The 18,913-nt window shown below is 40.6% G+C and overlaps 1 pseudogene; it reads left to right on the top strand.

Annotated features, from left to right (window-relative positions):
- LOC132671047 (aldehyde oxidase 4-like) overlaps positions 1 to 18,356 on the top strand; it is a 64,804-nt pseudogene extending 46,448 nt beyond the window's left edge.
- Positions 18,357 to 18,913: the final 557 nt, after the last annotated feature.

Here is an 18,913-nt window from a genome sequence, read left to right as displayed (position 1 = left end):
AAAATGTTTATGTTTTATTTATTTATGTTTTTTAACGTTTTATTTATTTTTGAGACAGAGAGAGACAGAGCATGAACGGGGGAGGGTCAGAGAGAGGGAGACACAGAATCTGAAACAGGCTCCAGGCTCTGAGCTGTCAGCACAAAGCCCAATGCAGGGCTCAAACTCACGGACCATGAGATCATGACCTGAGCCGAAGTCGGCCGCTTAACCGACTGAGCCACCCAGGCGCCCCAAAATGTTTATGTTTTATTTATTTATTTTTTTTAATGTTTATGTTTTAAATCATTAAAATAAATCAAGCTGAAATTATCTGAGTAGAGGGAGGATCAAAACCTTAACCTTACAGGGAACATGTTTTGTCATGAAATACACTAGCGTCTTCTGCTCCTGGGAATGTTCACTTAGCCTCTGCATCATGCAGAGGGAATAAACAGACACAGGAATAGCCATGACTTTTGTGAACCTTGTAACTACCAAACTTCACTAAATATTCAAGACAAACTTAACTTGTCCCAGGCTACCACTACAGAAAGAAAAACTGTGAACACCTTAGTTCATTGGCACTTTGCAACAATAGAAAAGATTGCCTTATAATTATAAGTTTGCAGGCACTGGGGGTATCCCCTCAGAAGCCAGAGGTGCCCTCAATGGGCATTCTATGAACAAGGAGCCTGAATGCAAAGGAGGCTGAGTTCAACAAATCATTGGTTCTCAACCTTTCCAGCCTCACATCCTCCTAAGGTGTTTTAATGCCCCTTTTAATATCCCAAAGTAAAGTTCATAATAATATAACCTGCTTATACACATAACTGCAAAATAATCACACAATGCCTTAATGCTGTGTAAAAAATTAAAGGAAAGTAACTTATAACAAAATAATGTATAATTTGGATATATAAATTCTTAGATATGACTAAACCAGAATAATAATAGTAGGCATGGGGTGTTTTAGTTGTTGTTGTGAATTTTAATGTCCCCACAAACTTTTAAATTGTTGTTTAAAGCATGTGACTACCCCCATTGAAACCACTAAGCCTGATTATCTCAAGCCCCCTTCCCCCATCTCTTTGCTTCTACAATTTATGAAGCATCCAGCATATTAACAGAGTCATTTCCCCTAGGGCTGGCCACCCAATTGGTATTTTCTAGAGTGTGATGATGACATGCTGATAACTGGTGGCCACCACCCATTCCTCGGAAAATACAAAGTGAGTGAGATAAAAACTTTTAGGAAACGCCTAAAACATTGTTCAGTGATAACCAACCAACAGTAAAGACAATTACTAAATTCCACACCACTTGCAAGGAGTATTTGGATGCTGCCTAAAACTGATCAAGACTTTCTGCTGGAATCCTAGTCAAATGGGGCATCAGCTTCCATGTCCCTCCAAGTAACTGTCACGTCAAATCATGTTCATAAGTTAGGTAGACTGACAACTGTGATCAGATGTGTTTGTTTAGAAGCATGGTTGTATTGAGAAGGTGATTTTACTGATATCACTTTGCAGATTGGATTCATCAACAACGGTGTGATCAAAGCTGCTGATGTGAGTATTAATAGCAGATGCACTCCTTATTAATCTGAGTCAGTAAGAAATATGCCTTTTCCATAGGTTACCAGTTGAGCTGTATGTGCCATACTTTATTCATATGAATATTTATCATATAAAGTAGATAAATTCTGTGAAGAATTCTAGTTAGAGATAAAATTTGGTTTAGTGGTTTTGAATATTTGATAGATGAGAAGTTTTGTTTTGTTTTGCTTTAATTCAGGTAACAAAGTTCATTGTGATGAAATCTGAAAATTCATATTATATTCATAATTTTCGGTGCCAGGGTAGGCCTTGCAAAACAAATTTGCCATCCAACACTGCCTTCGAGGATTTGGCTTCCCCAAGGCTCAGTGATAGTGGTAGCTTACATAACTGCTGTGGCTTCTCAGCATAACTTACCACCTGAAGAGGTAGTAAGTCAGAACCCCCTAACAAAACTTTGACATCACTGGTTCAAATATATCTTGAGTATTGACATATAGCATTATATTGGCTTCTAAACAGATTCAAAGAAATAAAGTACACTGCGTATCAGCTTTTGATATTAACAAGTCAACCACAAAATGTAATGGACTTAAAACAACAGAAAGCATTTCCTCTGGTTCTGAAGGTCAGCTGGGTAGCTCTTCTGGGCCAGCTCCACTGCAGCTTTATGGTCTAAGACAGCTTTACCTACATGTCTGGTGATCACTGGGCTGATTAGTCTAGGAGAGATCTCAGCTGGGAAGGATCATGTCAACTTCAGATTTCATCCTCCAGTAGACTAACCCAGAATAGTTCTTATGGTAGTAGTTACAGAGTTCCCAAGAGTGACAAGAATGTGGCCAGCCCTAATGCACAATCCCTTTCCAAGTGTCTGCCTGTGTTAATACGTATTGTCCCTTTGGCCCAAGCAAGTCATATGGCCAATCCCAGAGTCAGGGTGAAACCACCTAAAGGCATGAATACAGAGAATGGAATGATTGCCATTTATGCAAACATTCTACCACAGTTCAAGATTTTGTGGAGCTAATTTGAACTTGAAATGTTGTGTGTGAGTAGAATAATTTTGAGTCAAAATTTTGTCTCACCACTAACAAAACTTGTGACAGGGCTCATAATAGTTGGTACCTGCTATTTCTCAGAATTATGGTGAAGTTAATTGAGATATGGAACATATGAAGTATTCACCAGTAGTTTCTACTGTTAGTATAATTATTGTTATAATTGTATGTTTATACGTGTATACTTGCACTTGCATATTTACAGCCATTTTTTAGAAAAACTTTCTTCATATCGGGTGTATAACAAAAATGTATGCTTTGTAATAGAATAAGCATATACCCTTAAAATCCATGTTATTGTCTCTCAGGTTAAAGAAATGAACATGTATAAAAGGATTAGCAAAACAACTTATAAGCAGACATTTAATCCTGAGCCCTTGTGAAGATGTTGGAAAGAATGTCTGGAGAAATCTTCATCCTATGGTAGGGAACTCACTGTGAAGGAATTTAACAAAAAGAACTACTGGAAGAAGAGGAGGCTTGCCATGGTCCCCAGAAAATTTACCACTGGGTCCCTGTGGCCGACTACAGTCAGGTGAGGTTGAGAGAGGTGTCTTCTTCTCACCAGAAACAGTTTTCCACATGACTGACTGTCTGAAAATGGCAACTGTATGCAACTGGGGATGGTCCCCTGTGGGGAGAAAGAAGAAACTGGGGAGGTTTCCTAAAGCAGGAAACAAAGTGGATTTAGGCAAGCATTGGGGACCACAGGTATCAGGGCAGATCTGGTGCAACACACTACCAGGGACTCGAAAATGATGAGCAGATAAAGTCCAGCTCAAGGGGTCTGACCTAGAGCAGAGCCCTAGACACGAGTATTGGGGTTTGAGGTCTAATTTCAAATCCATGAGAGAATTGGGGGAAATAAGAGGATCTCTTTCTGTCCTCCTTAAATTCTTAGCGGCAGCAGTGGGGTCATTTGAAGAAACAAAGAGAACAGACAGACCTGCCCCATTCACACAGGAATTTGAAGTTACTATATTAAAGCTCAGTGACTGCTGTGCCTTCTCTTTCGTTTCATCTTTAACAGTTTTTCATAGAGTTCTGTTTCTGATTCTTCTATTTTTTTTGCTTCCATCCCCATCAATCTCTGAAATGTCCCCTTAACCAACCCATGCCAAGGAAGGAAGATGGGAGGCCTCCTTCATGGTGTGAATGAGGTGTGGCCGAGCTGTCTCTTACCCAGTTATCTTCTGTACACAGTCTCCCCTGGGGTCCACTAACAAGGCAAAAAGCAAAATGAGAGGGAGAGAGGAGAAGGCCAGGAGGCGAAGGCTGCCCTTCTGGGAGTAGGTGCTGTTTCCCCCAGGTAGCGTTTCTCAAGTCAGAATAATATGCAGACCCCCTTTAAAGGAAAAAATTTTTGTAGATTCTCAATGACCACTTAAATTATTTACTTTAATATTATTTATCTGTGTATAAACTCAAAGCAAGGAATAAACTTCTTATAGCTCTTAGGCCCTTATGAAATACAAACAACGTTGGAAATTACCTAAAAATAGTATCATAAGTGCCAGTAAGAAAATAGTAATGTTAACTTAATGTAGTAGATGATGTTGCTTCTTTAAAACTACATCCTCACTCATAAAATGATGGTAGTTCTGGCTGCTGCTGCACAAGGCATTTTGAAGTCTTTATCCCAAATGCCTCTGTATGGTGTGATGACTCACTGTCCCACCTCTTATCATCTCTAATGTACCCCATTATTAAAGTAGTCCTACTTGGTGCTTATACAGTCATCACCATAAAATCTAACATGGGCTCTGAAAGCATGTGGCAATACTCACTGGTATCTGGTTATCCATTACTCTTGTTAAATTACCATAAGGTGAAAATACAAAGTTTAAAAGTTCTTGGAGAGAACTTGACAGTTCTGAGAATACAGTTGCAGACTCAGGAAACTAGCATAGGTAAATTAGTTGATATTTTCTATGCTTCATAGCAGGGACACAGGCATCAACACAGGGGGTAGAGGCCCCAAGGAAGCCCATGCAGGATGTTGGGCCATGTGCACCAGCATATGAAAGGGATTTCTGTAAAGGAAAATTACAGTGACTTGCAGAACCACCCAATACAGCAACATAGCCCAGCCTCCTCCCTCCTATGGCCTGGTCCCTAGACTATGGATTCTTCCACTAGAGCAGCCAGCCCCAGAGAAAGACAACAGCTGCTAGTTTGAAGGAGCCAGCCTGGCATAGGTGTGGAGGACACTGGACTCAAGCTAAGAGTTATGGGTTCCAGTCTTGACTCTATTACAAATTAGGCATGTGAGTCTGGCCATTCTCCTCCTCCCTAGGCTTCTATTGCCCCATGTGCAAAGTGAAGAATTTGGACTAAATCAATGGATCCCAAATCTGACCAAGCACCAAAGTCACCTGGGAGCTTAAAAAATGGATACTTAGGCCCTTCCTCCAATCTTCTACTGGGTTGGAATTTCCAGAATGGGACCCATACTTTTTCCCTACCCTGATCCTGAGGGTCAGCAGCATTTGGAAACCATTAAAACATCTCAATATCTTCCAACTCCTCTAGTATCCAAGACAATTTGTGCCTGGAAATTATTTATACAAGTTCTATTTGCTCTAAAATTAATTTTCATGTCCTACAAGGGAAGAATAATAGACTATTGTGCAAGTTGGGGTTTTGCAGAGGCCTAAATCAATTACACAAGGCCTCCAGTATGCAGGAGACTGGTTGGAGGGGAGATGAGCCACTATTCATACATCAACATCTATGGTTTTTAAGTGTGGGAGTTATTGAAAGGGGTTGTCTGTTGCCACCTACAATGGCTTTCTTTTCCAGTGTGAACAGTGATACATTGGGTCAATAAAGCAAAACTGTTCATCTGGCAACCTCAGCTAAACTCTCAGCAACATTTGGCCATATCAGTTTCCAAACTGGTGCAGTTATTTCCCCCAGGCTGCCGCTCTAATCCACATCTGTTTTGATGACTCTGTCCTGGTGACTCATGGTGGCTGTGAAATGGGACAAGGCCATCACACCAAAATGATTCAGGTAAGATTAGTGCCTATCCTCTCCACTATAGAAAAGTGTAGCACCTTACCATCAGCCTAGCAACTGTGTTCTTTGTTGAGCAGGAGAAATACCATCATTTTAAGTGCACAGATCAATTATAAGACTCATCTTGATTTCAGCAATGCGGAACTGCAAAGCGAAGGACTGGGTGTTAGAATTGAGGAAATATGTGATATATTCTTCCTGCATACAAAAGGTCTTCTGAAAAATGTGATGCCAGTTTTCAAAGAAAGAATACTTTCCAGCTTTATGGCACCTGCTCAAAGGAATGCTATGTTAATTCAGATCTTCAGTTCAAAATGTATGTGTTTAATAGGATGAGAGATTATGTTTGTAGAATTCACATTCTACTTAAGAATTCCACATGACTGGCCTCCATGTACTAATTCAAAGAAATATTTCAAATACTGTTTAAAGAGTAAGAGATTATTTGCAGTAGGAAATTTCCCCTTCTTTTTTTCTTTTAAATAAGAATGTGTTGAATATGACACTTATATCAAAAATGTGGGAGCCATTGGTGGGGTGGCAGGGAGTGGAGAGACAAAGCTTGTCTCCCAAATGAGAAATAGGAAGAAAATACTTTCTTTAAAAAAAATATTATTTAATAGTGTGCTCAGAATTGGGAAATTACAAAAATCCACAGGGCCTTCTTTGAACATATACTGCTTCTTTACAACAAAATCCTTATGCCTGCAAAATGTCCCACAAAAGAAACATAGTCTGCTAAATTGTCTGTAAGTCACAAGAAGATGAAAGTGAAACAGTAAGATCAGGACCTCAACCTTGCCTGCATGTGTCATACTAAGCAAGATGTCCCAGAGTGACCGTAGTGCTACATGGTTCCTATGAAAGTGGTATAAAAGTACAAAAAGATTCTTTGGTTGGCCACATGTCCCTGAAAAGCAGCATATCTTTTACAGTGCCATTTAAAATCTTCAAACTCATAACCTGCATATAAAACCCAAGATGCTGTCTTAAATGCTTGTCCCAATAGGATACTCAGGTTTTATGTTCAGTTCAAAAAGGAATTAAAGGTTTTTAATGGGGGGGGGGGGGACTTAAAACCAATGAAATAAACAATATTTTTCTTCTACCTCTGGCAGGTGGCTGGTCAAGAACTAGACATCCCCCAGTCATAGATACATCTGTCTGAAGCAAGCACCAGCATGGTGCCCAATCCTATCTTCACAGTGACGTCCATGGGAATAGACATCAATGGGAAGGCTGTACAGGTGACTTCTCTTTCATTTATCAGTCCCTTGGTGACAGTGCTGGAAGAGACCTTGTCCCCACCCTTCTTTTATGGGAGATGAAACTGAGTCCAAGAGAAGTCATGTGGCTGGTTCCAGATCACTTAGCTAATTACCCACAGAGCCAAGACTCCAAGTCCAGTTTTCTTAGGCTCCCATTTGGTGCTTTGTCCTGGGCTGTTTTTCATAATTAACGTTCTGCTGTACCTTCAGCAACCTCCTTTTGTCTTAGGTGAGAGTGTCCCTCCCTGCTCTCACCCCAGCACACCAGAGAAGTACAGAGTAATTCCATCACTAATAAGACATCCTAATTCCAGGTAGGGCTTGGCCTGTCTTTTAACCTCTCTAAGGATCAGTTTCCTCTCTGCAAAACTTCACCCAAATACCACCCATCTCATAGAATCATTGGGTGGCTTACAAAGATCATGCAACAAAGCCGCCACCACCACCTCTCTCCTCCCCACCCTCCAATGTCCAGAAAACCACTGCTTAACCATTAGTCACCCACAAAGACAAACACCTAGATGAAAAGAGAAAATGTCAGCCTGTTGAATATGCCCATATATCATGTGAACCATGGATTCCCAAAGTATGTTCCTTGGAACAGTGATCCCATGACGTTCTCAGTGGGGGAAAAAAAAGGATTCTATAGCCAAGAAGTTTGGAAAATATTACATACTACATCCCACTCGTAGAGGCTTATGATGCATATTGGCATAATAAAGGCTCTGACAAGCCAAGCTTACTTAACCATGAAAACATTTTAATTAATAAAACCCCTCTTAATATACTATAGAATTAGCACCCAAGAGAAACACTCTGGGAAGTTCTAATTTGGTTAAAACACGTAGGTGACTGAGTCTATCTTTCATCTTTTATCCAGATTCTAGTTACCTTGCAGGCCCAGGTGCCAGAGAGACACCCAACACATGATGAGGCATAATCTCAAGCACTGATAAAGCAGGGACACACACACACACACACACACACACACACACACACACAAAGAGGAAACAACATATTTTTAGAAATATTCTGATATTTTATAATGAAGAATCATCATAAGAAAAGTCGTAAATTTGTGTGACCTCTTTTATTGATCCCACAGTGACTTACATGTACTGAGGACCTGTCATATGCTAGGTCCTGCTACAAACACTTAGAGAATAGCAGTGAGTGAAACACAGAGAGCTTGACCTCATAGCAGACAATGAATAAGTGCTTGAGCCTGGCCCTGAATGCAGCAAGGAAAGAAGCCATGCAGGTATTTGTAGGCAGAAAGATCTTACTGTGCTGAGAAGCCACAACAGGTCAGGGGAACTGGAGCAGAGAGAGCAGAAGGGAGCAAAGTAGAAGAGGTAAGAAATATAGCAGAGGGGTGAGGTTGGGGTATAAATGTTTATTGTTGAAGCTGGATAAGGGGAGCTAGTACACTATTCTCTGTACTTTTATGTATTTTGAAATGTCTATAATGCAAAAAAAAAAAAAAAAAAAGCTGGAAAAATTTGTATCTGGCATTTAGAGCTTTAATAGAGGAAGGTGACCCTACCAAGGAATATAAGGTGAGAGAATTCTCCATACAAAGAAAGGAGTTCAGGAGGTCACAAAAAAATGAAACTGTTCTCTGCAATACCTCACTCTCTTAAATAGGGGACACTTATCTTAGGAGACTATCAGACTGCTGACTGTAAAGTTATGCGTAGGAGTGTGAGGTCAGGACACAATAAGGAGACAAATACCTGATATTTGAGCAAGCAGAAACCCTGTAACTTCGGTTTGCCTTGGATGTGGCCCTCTTTTGGAAGGCACCCATTTGTAACAAAGTCAGTGATTGAAAGATGAATGAACCAGAAAGATAGATTTATGAAAACAAGGATCTCCCTAACACATGAGAAGTCAGAAACCATTTCCCAAAGAGTGGATAATAGAAAAGAAGGAACAGAAACTAAGAGGGAACATGAGAGATGTTCTGAGGCTAAGATGAATAAGTAAGGGCAGACATGAACAGATTTGTATTTGAAGTAAGGGTAGAAGCCAACTTGGGGCCCACTGATATCAAGGGTCAGCAGGTATAATCTCAAGGGCCCAAGATTTCACCTCAATCCTCTTTATTTTCATTTCACTAGTAATGTTTAAAAATTTTAAAAAGAACATTTTACATCATCAGAATGACCACTTTATAAGTGGGGTATTGCCATGAGATCTCTTTGCCCACATTTGGGACCAAGAACTATCTTTTGTGTCAAGGCAACAAGAAAAGGGCAGAGGGGCACCTGGATGGCTCAGTTAGGCATCTGACTTTGGCTTGGGTCATGATCTCGCGGTTCATGGGTTCCAGCCCCGCGCCGGGGTCTGTGCTGATGGCTCAGAGACTGGAGCCTAGTTCAGATTCTGTGTTTCCCTCTCTCTCTGCCTCTTCCCTGCTCACGTTCTGTCTGTCTCTCTCTCTCCCAAAAATTAAAAAAAAACATTAAAAAATTAAAAAAAAAAAAAGAGCAGAGATGGGCTTCATAGGTAATTGGTGTTTTTTTCTTGCCCAGTGAAGAGCAGATGATGGCAAGGTATAAAGTGTAGATGAAAATTTAGTGGCATTTTAAAGAAGAAGGATGGACAGGAAATTGATCTGTTGACTGGCACACAGTAGGCACACTTAGCTTCAACATATGTGTGCTAGAACAATAAAGGCTTTTTCCACATTCCAAGCAGCATTTAGCTTCAGAGAAACAACATCATCAACCAACTAAATTAATGTTGTTATTTGAATTTTATTGGTATAAAGATTGGTTTGTCTGCTTCATCATTTTATTTTTGCTTTGGAGGTATAAAAGAGCTATAACTCTAAGGAGACGCTACCTAGCTTTATGTTAGCATATATTAAAACAACATTATAATAAAAATAATTGACATCAACACTGTGAGATCCACAGGCATATTTGTTTCCTCAAAGGGGTTCCATACATTACTCAATTTTAAGAAACCCTGCCTAGAGGATTGGGAAGCAGGTTCACAAAACTGAGAGACTACATTAGAATTGATTTAAATATTTAACATTTTCCTGTTTCCTGTGCCTTCTTCTTCTGATGTCATTTCAAATATTTACTTTTAGAATGACTGCCAAATTCTTATGGCCCGTCTTTAGCCAATCGTCAGGAAAAACCCTGCAGGAAGATGGGAAGAGTGAGTGAATGTTCTCTTTATTATCCTTGCCAGGAAAAGACAGATACATGCAGATGGGTGATGGCCCTCAGTGCATGGGCTGATCAGTGGTGCCCATTCAAGAAACAAAGCATTTATTAACATTTACTTCTGCCTTTCCAAAGAGCAAAACCAATGTCTGTATTCACGGAAACTTGAGTTTATTTCAGAACATGATAACAGCAGGGGCTGTAAAGTAAAACACAACTTAGGGTTGCTGTCCCTGATCTGTCACTACTAGCTTTAGTAGACAAGTTTCCCCCACAGTCCCTCAGGACCTTGGTTTTCTCCCCAGAGCAGCAGAGATAATAGCAGTCCTACTATGAAAGGATTACTCTATTTTGGGAGCACCTAGGTGGCTCAGTTAGTTAAGCATCCAGCTTCAGCTCAGGTCATGATCTTATGGTTCATGGGTTTGAGTCCGTGTTGGGCTGTGTGCTGACAGCTCAGAGCCTGGAGCCTGCTTCAGATTCTGTGTCTCCGTCTCTCTCTGCCCCTCCCCTGCTCATTCTCTCTCTCTCTCCAAAAATAAATAAAAATATTTTTTTAAAGGATTACTCTACTTTTAATAATAATTATTATTATTTTTACAGTTAGTATTATTATTTCCAGCCCTACTCAGGTTACTCCAGTAGGAAAGCTGACACAATATACTGAGACACCCAGCCAAATAATTTGGGGGAGAAAAAGCAGAGTAAAAGTACATACATCTATATGCACACACACATATACATATAAACATGTGTGTGTATATATACTTATCTGTGTAGATACTTATGTAAAAAGTACATGAATGTGGTCTAGCCCCCTGCTTAATTTAAAAAGCTAAAAAGAGTTTTAAAATAACAAACTTTATACTGTGCAACCTAAAAAAATAGAGGGCCTCAGAGCACAGCTAGCAGCTGCCCTTAAGCATCTCTCTTGAAAAGCATGACCTATGGCTTATAAAAGGCATAAGTGAATGTGGGTAGGAAGCTTGTTCTAAACAAGAGGAGGCAAGCCCAGCATTCAAGGTATTTTTCATTATTTTCCCTAATTGTATTTCTTCATAACTAATCATGTCTTCCAGATTGCAAAAGCCTTAGAAGAATCCATCAATCTCTTGACTACTGGATATTTCAAGTAAAAGACATTTTTACTTTGGTTTAGATTACACCTGGGCAGAGATGGTGCTCACTCATAAACCTGAACAGATGCCCAGAGAGCACAGGAGCTCTGCTATGCCCACTGTTAACCTTAGTCATGGGTCATGGCAGGGAGGCCCGGGGACTCCTTGGGGCCACAGCTGTTTGCTGACCAGGAGGGACACCATAGCTATCTACACACACTCTGACCAGTTCCAGTAACCATGTGCTGGAGGGGAGGGGTCATACACCGATGGACCTTCACCCTGTGTCTGCGGTGCTACTCTTAGAACTCTGGTCACACGTCCCCCTTGCCAAAGAAGGGGAGGGAGGCCTTCAACCATGGGGTAGGTGCTCTGTCCATCTCCAGGCCCCACAGTCCAGGGGGCAATGAGACCACTCATGGGGAAAGGGCCTTTTCTTTTCACTGCTGATTTCTCTTCTCAGAGGCTACCACACAGATATGGACTGGGAGAAGGAGGAAGGTGATGTCTATCCACATTCTGTTTATGGAGCATCCTGTTCTGAAGTTGAAGCCGACTGTCTGACTGGGACTCATAAGGTAAAGAGCAACTTTTGTGTTCACCATCTGGATAGTGTAAACACAAACGTTGACATGTTTTCTATGTGTACATAATAATCAACTTGATCCTCCCAGTGAAAGAACCAGGAACACATATAAAATTTTAGTAAAGATCTATTTTAAATAAATAATATTTTTCCATTATATATTGTCTCTTGGAATAGCTCCTCAGGACTGACATTGACATGGATGCTGCTTTCAGCATAAACCCAGCCCTTGGCATTGGACAGGTGTGCGTTACCAAGACCACCCCATGACCATAGGAACTTCTGATCAGTTCCATTCAGAATATTATTTCCAAGAATCCTCCAAATATTGTTTATACCAGGTGCAAGTATTCTACAATGTAGATTATATTACATACACACACAAATAGATAAAATATTGGAAGAAAATTCAAAAAAAAAGTTAACAATCATTGTCTTTGTATGTCTTTGTATGGCAGGAGTATGTGTGACTTCTCCTCCTTTATAAGTCTCTGTGCCTTCTAATTTTTCTTCATGAATATTAATATGTTCATACTTAGGAAACACTATATAAGTACATATTAATAAAGTTACATTAGTATTCATATTAATATTAAATTTATACAGACTGTGCAATTTAGGGAAATATAAAAGAAAAAGAAATGCTTAAGCACAATTTTTTTGCTCCCTGTTGAATTTAACTCTGATTTTGATGTCATAAATAATAAAATTAATGCACCCAAAGTCTTTTTTTTTTTTTAAATTTTTTTTAACGTTTATTTATTTTTGAGACAGAGAGAGACAGAGCATGAACCGGGGAGGGTCAGAGAGAGGGAGACACAGAATCGGAAACAGGATCCAGGCTCCGAGCCGTCAGCACAGAGCCGTCAGCACAGAGCCCGACGCGGGGCTGGAACTCACGGACCACGAGATCATGACCTGAGCCGAAGTCGGCCGCCCAACCGACTGAGCCACCCAGGCGCCCCCAAAGTCTTTTCTTTAATATTTGTTTACTTTTGAGACAGAGAGACAGAGCATGAGCTGGGGAGGGGCAAAGAGAGAGATGGAGACACAGAATCCGAAGCAGGCTCCAGGCTCCAAGCTGTCAACACAGAGCCTGACGTGGGGCTCAAGATCATGGACCATGAGATCATGACCCGAGCCAAAGCCAGGTGCTTAACAGACTAAGCCACCCAGGCTCCCCACTGCACCCAAGTCTTTTTAAACTTTGAGTTAAAACCTTTCCAGCTACTAATGGAGCTTTGTTTTTTTCTAGCCTTGCTACTGAAAGTGGGGCCAGTGGACCAGCCACATCAGCCCACCCTAGACCTGCCAACTGCCCCAAGGTGAGGCAAGGCAGCCAGCCCACAGTGTACACCCGAGCAGCATGCTGGAGAGGTTGAGCAGCTTGGTGTCGCACTTGACAGACACATGGTGATTTCATCTGCCAACAGCTTCCCAGCATCCTAAGTCCTGAGAGACTTGTTTACCTGGATTGGCCACTGGGCTTTATAAGGTCTAATAGTTTTATTGATCCCTCTGTGCTTCTCAAAATGTGGTCCTCAGACCCTGCAGTAGAAGTACTTATAAGTGTTTATGGGAAACATTCCTGTGCAGGAATTAAGCCCAGGCTTATACTTGTTCCATCCTAACTGGCTGAGACAGAATCTGCACATTTAACCTACACCTGAAATTCATCTGAAGCCTTTAAAGTTTGAGACCCTCGCATGGCTCATCCAGTCGTCGCCTCCCCTTCCCTTTCTTCTACCTCCTCCCAGCTCATTCTTGCCTCTTTATTGTTTAAGCAAAGGCAGAAAGGGAGATGTCATGACAGAAAAACCCTACATTTGTCCCACTGGAAAAGGAAAGAAAACTAGAAGTGTGTTAGACTGCATCTCCTGGACTTTGATATTTTCCTTTAGGGACAAACATTTGGAAATATCCAAATACAGTTTTTAAATTTGTGTGCCTTATTCCTTAATTTTACATTTCAATAAAATGCAAACAGTAACTCTCCTTCAATTTTTTAGCCTCCAGGCAGACACCCCTTAGAGCATAACAGTTTGTAAATAGAACTCAAAATGGCTTTTAATAAAAAATATTTAATTTGATAAAAGTTTTTTTCATCACGTCTTGTTTAACATTTATCTACTCTTCATAGTATTTTATAAAGAGAAGAATCCATATATTATAACTTAATAGTGTTCCATTTTTCTGGTTCATGTTCCTTTAATGTTAGCTAATTCTCATCTAATTCAACAGATATTTATTAAGATAAATATGTACCAGGCCACATGTTAATAACAGAATACAAGAAGGTCAAGGCCTCAGAATGTCTATAAATGTGAGAGAGAGCAAGAGGAGAGAGGCAAACAAGGAAAATGCCCTCTGAGAGCCACCATGATGGGGGAATGTGTTCAAGACTCAAGTGAGCCTCAAGGAAGTGCTTCCTAAATCCAACCAGGAAGTGGTAGGAGGATCCACACGCTCCAAATAGGCAGGAACTTGGAGGATGAAAAGCAGTTCTCCAGGAAGACAAGCTGAGGTAAGGAGCAGTGAAGAGAATCAGGAAAAACTGCATTTACAAAGACTTGGAGCTCTGGAGGCACCTGGGTGGCCCAGTCAGTTAAGCATCTGACTTCAGCTCAAGTCATAATCTCATGGTTTGTGAACCCAAGGTCCATGTTGGACTCTGTGCTGACAGCTCAGAGCCTGGAGCCTGCTTTGGATTCTGTGTCTCTCTGCCCCTCCCCTGCTCATGCTCTGTCTCTCACTCTCTCTCTCAAAAATAAATAAACATTAAAAACAAAAACAAAAAACAAAACAAAGACTTGGCGATCTGAGTGAAATCTAGTGGGCTTGATAATTACCTGGAACTTGACAAGTGTCGGGTACCTGGAGTGTGGGGCACCTGGGCAAGAACTAGGGATGAGGCCAGGCAGGATGGCAAACACCAGACCCTGAAGAACCCTTCATAAAATCCACGCTAGGCTGTCAAGAATGACACTATGGTTTGGAGCTCCATTTTCAGTCACATTGAAATATATATTCAATCAGTATCATATACTTATAAACCATGAAATTTTTGCCTATAGATTGAAAGAGAATTTAGCCAAGCCATGAGATTATATACCATAGAAGAACTGAAATATTTCCCGAAGGTGTGCTTTATTCTCAGAGTCCAGATGACTACAAAATCCCTACTGTCACTGATATACCAGAAGAGCTCTGTGTCACTTTGGTGCACTTCCAAAATCCCACCGTCATTTAACCAACCAAGGTAAGAAATCAAGACCTCTATGTGAGTTTGTAGAGCTACCATAACAAACTACCACACACTGGGTGACTTTAGCAACAGAGATATATTTTCTCAGTTCTGGAGACTAGAAGTCTGAGATCAAGGTTTGATTTCTTCTCGGGCCTCTCTTTGGCTTGCAGACAGCCAGCTCACTGTGCCCTCCCATGGTCATCCCCTCTGTGTGCATATGTCTGATGTCTCTCTCTGTGTGTCCTAATTTCCTTTTCTTATAAAGACACTAGTGATATTGGATTTGGGCACACCTTAAAGACCCCTATTTAAAGACCTTATCTCCAAATATGGTCACATTCATAGGTACTAGGGGTTAGGACTTGAGGATATGAATTTTGAGAGAGCACAGTTCAGTCTATAACAACCTACTCTTTCAAGAAATAATGAAACAGCTCCCTGAATTTGCTTATTCCTTTGAATTGAAAAGGAGAAGGGAAAAGAAAAGCCAATTCATGGCAGAGTGGTGCTCAGTCTTGAGATCATGAAACAAATGTAATCAAACAAGAAAGGTCAAGGAAGAACCAAGCATCATGGGTCATTAGGCTAAGGGCCACCACAAGATAAAACTGAAATTGTCGGCAAATTTCACCCACCCAGAACTTTCTTTTCTTCACCCTTCTCACATGTCCTCCGGACTCAATTTTTTCTTGTTTATCTGCCTCTTTCCACACTCTCCCCAAATCAGAATAGGCTTTCAAACAAGTTTCTCACTATTTGCTCTGAGCTATTAATAGCTGCTAATACAAGAGGTATTAACTCTACATTCCCTGGGCCATATGGGCTTCAACTGACCCATAAAGACTTATGGTGAGAGCTCTTGAACACAAGTGCACAAAAAACACAACTTCCCCAACTTAAGTTCTGTTTTGAGCCCACATCTGGCCAGAAAGATGGCAGATGAACCTTAGGTTTTCTAGGAAATTGCCTCTCTTTTTTGAATGTAGGTCAAGATTGGGAGGAAGGCAAGAGTTCCTGTCTGAAGGGCCTCTATCTATTCTTCTGTACTGGGAGAATCTCTAAAGACCATCCTAACATAGGGTGCAATTCTGCCTTTTAGAGTGTAGCCACCTCCCTGCCAGTTTGCTCCAAATAGGACACAAGACCTTTCTGCTCTCACCCCCTCCTCCTTACTTCTACCAGCAATCCCTTTCCCTCCACATTTGCTTCAGAGTAAAAACCAAAGCCTGAGATAGGCTTTATCTGCTTGGAACCCTTTGTCTCATCTCTCACTAAGGGCCTGGACACAAACCACAGACCACACTACTTTGAAGAAAGAAAGAAAGAAAAATAAGTACAAAGAAGCGTTGGTGAATCATTCAAAATATAATGTTACCACATGGTTAATTCAGAAACATCTAACACACACCAAGGAAGTTAGCACACATGTGGACTTCAACAGTTCACGCTTGAGGCAAACACTTCAGTCTTTCAGGCTTAGCCATAAAGATTGTGGTTGCTTTACTTGGGTTTTGAGTTAAACATAAATGGTCTGGAGCCCAAGTTGGAATATTCTAGAGGGTACCAAGGGCTTTGGTCTTTAGGACATTACCTGGGCAGACGAACAGAGGTTTTAGCTGTCCCACTATCCTGATGTCCTGGGATATTTTCATGAGCTACTTTGAGGAGGACCCCATACACAAATCAGCGTGAGGGGAATTCAGTTCTGGCAACTCAGACATACTCTACTCTGAGGATTATAAAGCCAGAAGAGGTGAATTGAGAGATGGAGAAAGAGAGAGAGAGTGTGTGTGTGTGTGGGGGGGGGGGGGGTGTACACAAATTAGTCCTAGGAGAACCAGACATTTCTGATAGCCTTTTGCCCTCCTTTCAGGGTTTGGGTGAGGCTGGAATGTTTTGGAACCCTCCGTGTTGTTGACCATATATGAATGCAGTCACTGCTGCCCATAAAGAAAGGGGGCTGACCAAGACCTTCACCCTGAGTGGCCCAGCAACTCCTGAGTTGGTTAGGGTAACTTGTGTGGATCAATTTACTGACATGGTAAGGGTGGTGAGGAGAGGTCCCTGTTGTAATCACCACTTTCATGGACTTCCAGGTTCTTAGTATGGATTTGGTAAACATGACAAAAGCACAGGGCAGGTTCATGTTTTCCAATAAAAATTCTCACTCTGCCTTCACCTGCTACTACCTATATGCTCCAAAGCAACTGCAGAGTGAGTGAACCTCTTCAAATGATGGCTTGTTTTAGACCTCAAAGAAAATCAGACTCAAATGAGCCAGTGCTAGTAGCAAATGGACATGGTAGCTTATTTCTTGAAACATTTTATCAAAAAGAAGTTGATACGGTATTTTAATTACCTTAATAACCAAATTAGGTTAAATGGATATCTGATCTGGTCAGTTATTCAGAAAGTATTTGTTAAGCAAACTAATAAAAATAATTTAACTTAAAATATCAAGTCACTTGGCACTCTTCGATATGCCTTGTAATGACACACTAATGACACAGTTTCATTTTCCATCTGTTGAAATATGTCTAGAACTATCCTCAGGGAGTATTCCTATATGGAAATGCTTACTGCAACCCTAAATGAGGCTCTAGTATAAAATTAGATTGCAATTACAGGGCTTCTGAATAAGACATATCTTATCCCAAACATAAGAAGTTTATAAGGATAAAAAGATTTATGTCTCAAGGATTGAAAGAAACAAAAAAACTATATAATTTTGATAATAAAATGGACATCAACTTGTTCTTTTTTTAAAAGTTTATTTATCTTGAAAGAGAGAGAGAGAGAAAGCAGGAGAGGGAAAGAGAGAGAAAAAGAAAATGCCAATCAGGCTCCAGTACAGAGCCTGGCATGGGGCTTGATCTCACAATCATAAGATCATGACCTGAGCAGAATCAAGAGTCAGATACTCAACTGACTGAGCCACCCAGGTGCCCCTGACTTGTTCTTAAAAAAAAAAAAAAAAAAAAAAAAAAACAATTCTTCTTCTTCTGTGGTGCCTGGATGGCTCAGTCAGTTGAGCATCTGACTTTGGCTCAGGTCGTGATCTCATGGTTCATGAGTTTGAGCCCTGCATTGGGCTCTCTGCTGCCAGTGCAGACCTCTGTCCCCCCTCTTCCTCTGCCCCTCTCCCAATTGTGCATATGCTCTCTCTCTCTCTCTGTCTCAAAAATAAATTAAAAAAAGAAATCTTAAATTTTTTTTCTTCTGAATTACAAGTTTTTTATATAACAGAATTTTGTTATCTTCCTTCTTTTGATCTTTTTTAGATTCCTAAAGATGATCCTTCAACATTTATACCTTAGTCTATCCATGTGTCTTAATCCTATGTTGTTCTTAGAAAATGAAAGAATACATGATTGACCTTAAAATTTTCAAACCAGAGCAAAATGTAGGTTGGCACCCAATTGTCAAAGATAATTTTAGTATCTTTCAGTTATTCTCTGTGGTTTAGGTCACTGCATTATTATGTTTTAGGATGCAAATTTACACCAAAAATATAAGGAAGCTTAGAATCAAAAATTCTTCTTTTCATTTGGATTATACTGAAGATCTACAGCATCATGATTTTAAAACATGGTAGGGTTTTCATTACCATGGAACAACTGAAGAAAATGCTCATGCTTTGTTCTTCAGAAATCTGCTGACTCCTAAAATCATCCACCCCAAAACTCTCAGGATTGGATCCCCAAAGCCAAAGGTTTGGTTGTAATAACCAGCTTGCCTGAAAAATGCATGGTTTATAACGTTTGCCAATCTCCATGGTGTAAGTACGCCCACCTTGGCCAACTCCAAGCCACCAACGATGAGGTCTCTGAACATGGGATTGGAAGAGATGTCTGTAATTGGCTCTTGTGATCTCCAGCACTGCAAGCCTTAC

The sequence above is a fragment of the Panthera onca genome, chromosome C1 (assembly GCF_046562875.1).
Source record: "Panthera onca isolate mPanOnc1 chromosome C1, mPanOnc1 haplotype 2, whole genome shotgun sequence".
Lineage (NCBI taxonomy): Eukaryota > Metazoa > Chordata > Mammalia > Carnivora > Felidae > Panthera > Panthera onca.
This window is presented reverse-complemented; position numbering and strand designations above follow the sequence as displayed.